Source organism: Cajanus cajan, chromosome 10 (genome assembly GCF_000230855.2).
Source record: "Cajanus cajan strain Asha chromosome 10, NIPB_CcT2T_4, whole genome shotgun sequence".
Classification (NCBI taxonomy): Eukaryota; Viridiplantae; Streptophyta; class Magnoliopsida; order Fabales; family Fabaceae; genus Cajanus; species Cajanus cajan.
In genome coordinates, this window is record NC_138526.1 from 18774756 (window position 1) to 18782360 (window position 7605).

Genomic DNA, 7605 nt, shown 5'->3' on the forward strand with positions numbered 1-7605 from the left:
TCTTGGGAGATAGTGTGCGACATATATGCCTCGTTCAAGACTTTCAACAGAGCTTGCCGATGCGGTTCGGAGCATAGGATCAACGACAACAGAGTAATCTTTGCTGGCGTCTTATGAAGTTGATCCATGATGGAATACTCGCTCTGTCGGATATATTTTAACAGCTTGTCTGTCTCCTCCTCGGATTCCTTATTTTCCTCGGTTTTTTCCTCTTTTTCTTTCCCTTTATTCTTGGGAGTTTTGTCATGAAGATCTTCGGGAGTGTAGATCCTGCCACTCCTAGTCATGCCCCCAAGTCCAGCGATGTTGGAGATATCGCTGTCGGCAGAAGAGTGGATGTCGTATATCCACGGCACAGCCTTATTTGATTTGTAAGGGAAAGGCCTTGGGACTGTGATCCTTAATGGTGTCGGACCTTCCCCTTTATTCGTCTTGATTACCAACAACGGAGTTGATGTGCGCTCGCTTGGCGCGGTTGTTGGCTTACACTTGATAACGAACGGCGTGCGATCCATTCTTTGAACATACGCATCGATTATTTCTTTCTTTTTATTAATATTTATTAATGGAATACTAGGAGAGATGTATGAAATGAATAACTCCTAGATCCCTCCATGATCTATATGCATGATATGAGATGATGGTGGTGGATATGCATGCATAGTGTTTATTCAACTAAGCATTATCATGTTTTTAGGATGTTCCTAAGATGATGCATGATATTGCTTGGTTTGGATAAATAACCCTTTTTTCTCTCTTTTTTTTTTTTTTTTTTTTTGGGTATTTTTATTTATTATATATTTTTTTTGTATTTTTGGGTGAAAAGGGAAACTACCTATATGAATGTGATGAAGGTAGATGTTAACACCATGCAATGGAAGATCCTTATTCCTATTTATTTTTATTTTAAAAGAATAAGAATGTTGTATGTTTAAAGAAATGCAATGTATGCTCAAACAATTTCACATAAACAATGCACAAACAATTCACTCATCCACGAACAGTCACGAGCGAATCACGAGGTGGGGGTATCCTGCAGAAAAGTGCATATTCAAGGTGGATCTAACTGTTCTCACCGGTCTGAGGCCCCCAAGGTGCCCCCATTATAGGGACCCAATTCCTCTCGTCGTGGGTCGATGGAAAGTTCCAACGCACCGTCGGACTTAAGTTCATGGTTATCACCTTGAGTGATATTTTTCCGACAACGGTCTCGTAGGCTCCTATAGACCCATTCAACCGGCCGTACTAACATCCACTCCCTATGGATTACCACTCATGCCCCCGGGTATAGAAGGAACTGTTGTGTGCAAAGGTTTGTGTGCAATTTTTATTTCAAACAATTGCGGAAATTTAAACAAACAACAGTTATTTAAAGCCAAATATATAAAGCATGTTATCATACAAGCAAGGGGTAATGAAGTAATTTTAACTATTATTTGTTAAAAATAATCTGTCACTAAATGGGACTGACTCTCGAGGCTTCCCCAGTGGAGTCGCCATCTGTCGCCACCGGCCCGAAACGGGCTTTCGGCATTCGCGAAGGATGGTTGGACTCTTTTATTTGTTTAAAAGTGTGGATTGCTAGAATGACTTATTCTCAAACTGAGACCTCGTCAAACGAGCGATTTTATTAAAAGGCTCACCAATCCATATTAATCCCAAGCGGGACCCTCCATGGATTAGTGGTTTTCGCAAAAGGAGGGTTCGTGGAGTCGCCACCAATGTTTTACTCAAAACATTGGAAAAAGGGATAAGGCAATTGATTTTATAAATCAACTTTGGCCATTACAACCAGAGTCGGGTAAGGGAGTCGGTTACGCGTGGGGAAGGTGTTAGCACCCCACAGCGCCCCTTTCGGGTTCCCTATGACAGATTATTATTTTTTAAAATAATAGCGTAAAATTACTAAATTACCCCTATTTATTATAAACGATTATAAATTAACTATCTACATGATGACAGTTTAAATATGCACACAGAAAGCAGTAAAAGGAAGGATTTAAGAAGAAACCTCTTGAAGCGTGCTTTTATATATTGGGTAAAATTGGGAAGCTTTTTGGCGTTCCCTCGCTCTACAAGCTCGCTCGCTCCTTCCTAAAAAAACTTTTAACTATGGAAATCCGGAGGATTTCCCTTCGACTAGGTTCGATCCTCAAGCAAAATGGCTCGGGGCTCAAGAACTTTGTCGGATCAACTCTCCGAGTGATTTCTAGGGCAGAACACTGCTCAAAAACCCCAGAATACTCAAGGAGAGGGTTAAAACTATGTTCAAAAGTGTGGAATGACGTCCAATGACGTCTTATTTATAGGAAACAGGCGCAGTACGGGCATTGGGGGTCAATACGGCCCGTATTGAAGATTTATTCTTCAATACGGCCGTATTGAATTCAATACGGCCGTATTGAATTCAATACGGCCGTATTGAAGTTCAAAACCTTCAATACGGCCGTATTGATTTCAGTACGGCCGTATTGAAGTTCAAAACTTCAATACGGGCCGTACTGAGTCTCAAACAGGCCGTACTGAGCTTATTTCTTCCTATTTGCTTATTTTTGCTACTCTAAGACCTCTAAACCTACAGATAGTCATCCTTTGGCCTTCTAGGAGTCCTCCTGGTTGACTTTCCTTTGATCTTTGAGGGTCTTCGAGTCTTATTTCCGACCCGGACAATTTTAGGGGTCTACAATATGGAAGGGCGTTACATAAAAAAAATAAAAGAATCATTCTTGTCTTGCATTTTCTTTGCGTCCATGCATCCATGCATTCTACTTGCTATGGGTCAAGAAGAGTCATCAGGACAAGGCACTCGTAAAAGCTCAAAAGCCAAGCATGAGTCGAAACGGTGATAAACAAAAACCCCAAGTGATTCTATGTGCCCAGTAAGCAAAGACACATCAATAGTGGAATAGAATGGAATCGACCAAGCAAGAAACTATAAGCATGAAGAGGCCACCACGCCCTACTCCTTCACCAAATGAAAGATGATCCAAGAGAATGCCAGACTAGGAATGGTTTCCTCACCAAAGCCAGGAGTGGCTTCCAAAATAATACTCATCAATCAAGATTCAGCAAATAACATCATCGTGGGAATAGATCCTTCCATCAATGATGACACAAAAAAAAAGAAGCAAAAAACATGAGAAAAAGGAGAGCTTCGTAAATGTTGAAAAAGCCGAAGCATTTAGAAAAATCGTAGAAAAAGGCAAGCTTCAAATATGAAAAAGTCGAAGCTAAGAAAGCAAAATTTAGAAAAAAATATTACAAGCAGGCGCCTGGAGAGGCATCACAATACTCAAGTGGTAGGGGAAACACTAGAATCCCTATCACCCATCCATCGCCCACCAACACAGGGGCACATCAAGTACATCTCGCCCATCCACCTGGGGGCAATCTTTCATCTCACAACACCAACAAGAAGACATCAAGTACAACAACAAAGTGGGTTACCTGACCTTAGAGGAGGCCGGCTGAAGCCTTAGAATATCAGTCCAGCTTGGAGAGGCTGAGCTACAAAACTACTTCAACAACAAAGTGGGTTACCTGACCTTAGAGGAGGTCGGCTGAAGCCTTAGAATATCAGTCCAACTTGGAGAGGCTGAGCTACAAAACTACTTCAACAACAAAGTGGGTTACCTGACCTTAGAGGAGGCCGGCTGAAGCCCTAGAATATCAGTCCAGCTTGGAGAGGCTGAGCTACAAAACTACTTCAACAACAAAGTGGGTTACCTGACCTTAGAGGAGGCCGGCTGAAGCCTTAGAATATCAGTCCAGCTTGGAGAGGCTGAGCTACAAAACTACTTCAACAACAAAGTGGGTTACCTGACCTTAGAGGAGGCCGGCTGAAGCCTTAAAATATCAGTCCAGCTTGGAAAGGCTGAGCTACGAAACTACTTCAACAACAAAGTGGGTTACCTGACCTTAGAGGAGGCCGGCTAAAGCCTTAAAATATCAGTCCAGCTTGGAGAGGCTGAGCTATGAAACTACTTCAACAACAAAGTGGGTTACCTGACCTTAGAGAAGGCCGGCTGAAGCCTTAAAATATCAGTCCAGCTTGGAGAGGCTGAGCTACGAAACTACTTCAACGACAAAACTGGGTTACCTGACCTTAGTGAAAGGGTTGCTAGATACCCAAAACTAGTACAAAGTGGGTTACCTGACCTTAGTGAAAGGGTTACTAGATTCCCAAAACTAGTACAAAGTGGGTTACCTGACCTTAGTGAAAGGGTTGCTAGATCCTCAAAACTAGTACAAGATCGGTAAGGGTTGCTAGATCCCCAAAACTAGTACAAGATCAGTAAGGGTTGCTAGATCCCTAAAACTAGTACAAGATCGGTAAGGGTTGCTAGACCCTAAAACTAGCAGTGGGCCGGCTGAAGCCCTAAATATCAGTCCAGCCTGGAGAGGCTGAGCTCATAATATACTCCCTCTTCAACAAACAACAAATAAAGGAACACATTATCACAAGGGGAACATTGCAGAAGTACCAAAGAGACGAAGAGAAGACCCGGACGAAATGTCTACGTCTTTCCTTGCCTTTGGAAAAGCAACACATTACTATTCCAAAGGACAAGTAAAGAGGGGCAGCTATAGACACCTGTCGCCACCGGCCCGAAACGGGCTTTCGGCATTCGCGAAGGATGGTTGGACTCTTTTATTTGTTTAAAAATATGGATTGCTAGAATGACTTATTCTCAAACTGAGACCTTGTCAAACGAGCAATTTTATTAAAAGGCTCACCAATCCATGTTAATCCCAAGCGGGATCCTCCATGGATTAGCGGTTTTCATAAAAAGGAAGGGTTCATGGAGTCGCCACCAATGTTTTACTCAAAACATTGGAAAAAGAAGTTTAAGGCAATCGATTCAAAAATCGACTTCGGCCATGACAACCAGAGTCGGGTAAGGGAGTCGGTTACGCGTGGGGAAGGTGTTAGCACCCCATAGCGCCCCTTTCGGGTTCCCTATGACAGATTATTTCTAAAAATAATAGTGCGAAATTACTAAATTACCCCTATTTATTCTAAACAATTATAACTTAACTATCTACATGATGACAGTTAAATATACACACAGAAAGCAGTAAAAGGAAGGTCTTAAGAAGAAACCTTTGAAGCGTGCTTTTATATTCAAGTAAAACTGGGAAGCTTTTTGGCGTTCCCTCGCTCTACAAGCCCGCTCGCTCCTGATGTTGTGTATTTTACTTGTATTTTAGCACTTTAATTCACAAGAATTCATAGCATAATCATGCATATCTTTCATGTTTTTAATAAATTTTTATATCATTTTCCTATTTTATGCTTTTCTTGGTATGTGTTGTGTTTTCTCTGAGCAGGATCAAGATTTAAGAATTAAAGAGGAAATGCTGAGCTACAGGGAAAATCACGGCCGTGATTCTAAATCACGCCCGTGATTCACCAGAGAAAATCACGGCCGTGACTCCCAATCACACCCGTGAACGCCACTGACCCTTCATAGATGTGCTCCAGAGAAGATCACGGTCGTGATTCTCAATCACGCCCGTGATTCACTTCGCGTCGATTTGGTGAATGAATGTGCTCCAGAGAAGATCACGGTCGTGATTCTCAGTCACGGCCGTGATTCACTTCGCGTCCCAGCTTTTTAAGTTTTATGTTTTATTTTTATTTTTGTAATTTTTATCTTGGTAGTTTTACCTTTTTACCCTTTTAGGTTATAAATTAGATGAGGTTAGCCTAGAACAGGACTGTTGTTTTTCGGAGACAGTTTTTTAGTTTTTGACACTTAGAGAAGGTTGGGCGCCTGTGCCATCGACTCTAAGGTTTGCTTTTCTTTTATTCTTCTTTTCTTGGAGAACTACTATGAACTTCTGTGAGTAGTTTCCCTTTTTCTGGGATCAGGGCTTAGCCTCTGAGAACCTCTTTATTAATGCATTATTCAGTTTCTTAATTTTATTCCAATTCTTGATTTGTTCTTTTATATTTTATATATGAACTTTAACATTATTGTTTTCATAATAACATTAATTAAGGATGAACTGAGAGGAGAACTTGATTATAATTATGATAAACAATTAATCTTAATTTTCATAATCATAGATAATTAGGGATGAACTGAGAGGAGAACCTAATTATCGGAACCTAAAGGAACAGACTTGAGTGTTAAATCACGAGAGTTGATTTAAGCTTTCGAGGAGTAATAGATTAACAAAGATCTTAATGGGTTTAATTGAACGTAATTACCACGAGAGTAGGGATTAATTTTAATTAAACACGTCCTTGTAGCCTGAGAAGGTGCAAGGATTAAATTAGGTTAAGACTACCTTCAAGATGGAATAGAATTAATTAATGAAAATAATAATTCAATATTGTTGGAACTCTTTGTGCGAACCCTAGATTCCCGGAAATCTCCTTATCTTATCTTAAAGGTTTATCTTATTCATTAATTGCATTACTATCTCTTTTACCAGCGAATCTGATCTTATCATCTCAAAACAAACATTCTATCTGTTTTAAAATTCAAATTAAAATACAAGTAATTCTAGGTCAAACACGTAGTCCTTGTGATTCGATATTTATTACTTGACGACAACCGTACACTTGCGGTTTTCCATACAACAAGTTTTTGGCGCCGTTGCCGGGGACTACGTCTCTTGATTTAAATTACAATTATTTTAATTCGAATTTTTTTTAATAAAAAAAAAAAAAATTAAATAAATAAATAATTTTTTTTTAGTGTTTACTTCTCCAATTCAGATTTCACGGGTCACTTTCTTTTTTTTTTTTTGCAGTGCCTTAGGGTTAATGCAAAAGAGATCTCTACGTCTTGGGAAACCAACACCACTTGATCCTGAGATTGAAAGAACTCTCCTGAGAAGGAAAAGAAACCTTTCTAGAGAATTTGACATGGCTGCACAACGAGATAATTTACCGCTTCGGGATTACTCTGCACCCGTAGCTCGTGGGATACCTGGAGGGGAGATGCAAACTGGAGCTACTGTACCAGCTTCTCTGGTGAATATGCTCAAACAGAACACCTTTGGAGGACTACCATCAGAAGATCCTAATGACCACTTAGAGGGGTTCTTGGAAATCTGTGAGACCCAGCAATTTGATGATGAAGTTTCTGATGGAATGCGACTCCGCTTATTCTCACTCACCTTGAGAGATAAGGCAAAGGTGTGGCTAAGAACAGTGCCTAGAGAAAAGATAGCAACTTGGGAATTATGTGAAAGAGCTTTTCTAGAGAAATTCTTTCCTCCTTCTAAAACTAAAGAATTGAGGAAGAAAATCACTAATTTCCAACAAGGCACTGGAGAGACTATTTATGAAGCATGGGAGCGGTTCAAAGGATATCTTCAAGCATGCCCACAACATGGCTTCAACCGTTGGCTTACCATCCAATTTTTCTTTGAAGGATTGGACCAACAAAGCACCATGATATTAGACTCAGCAGCTGGAGGATCTTTCATGGGGAAACCTATTAGTGACTGCATGATTATTTTGGAAAATGTAGCCTCAAATCACAACCAATACAGTGAAAGAGAAGTCACAGTAAGGAAAGGAACTCCGGGGCGATATGAAGTGAACAATATTGAGTTACTCTTAGCAAAATTTGATTCTCTTAATCA

General features: G+C 40.3%; 1 non-coding gene across 1 annotated transcript; it reads right to left on the reverse strand.

Moving 5' to 3' along the window:
- Positions 1-7249: 7249 nt before the first annotated feature.
- On the reverse strand, positions 7250-7356 carry LOC145952960 (small nucleolar RNA R71). Its single transcript, XR_014430465.1, has one exon. It is a non-coding gene; the product is annotated as a small nucleolar RNA R71 (small nucleolar RNA).
- Positions 7357-7605: the final 249 nt, after the last annotated feature.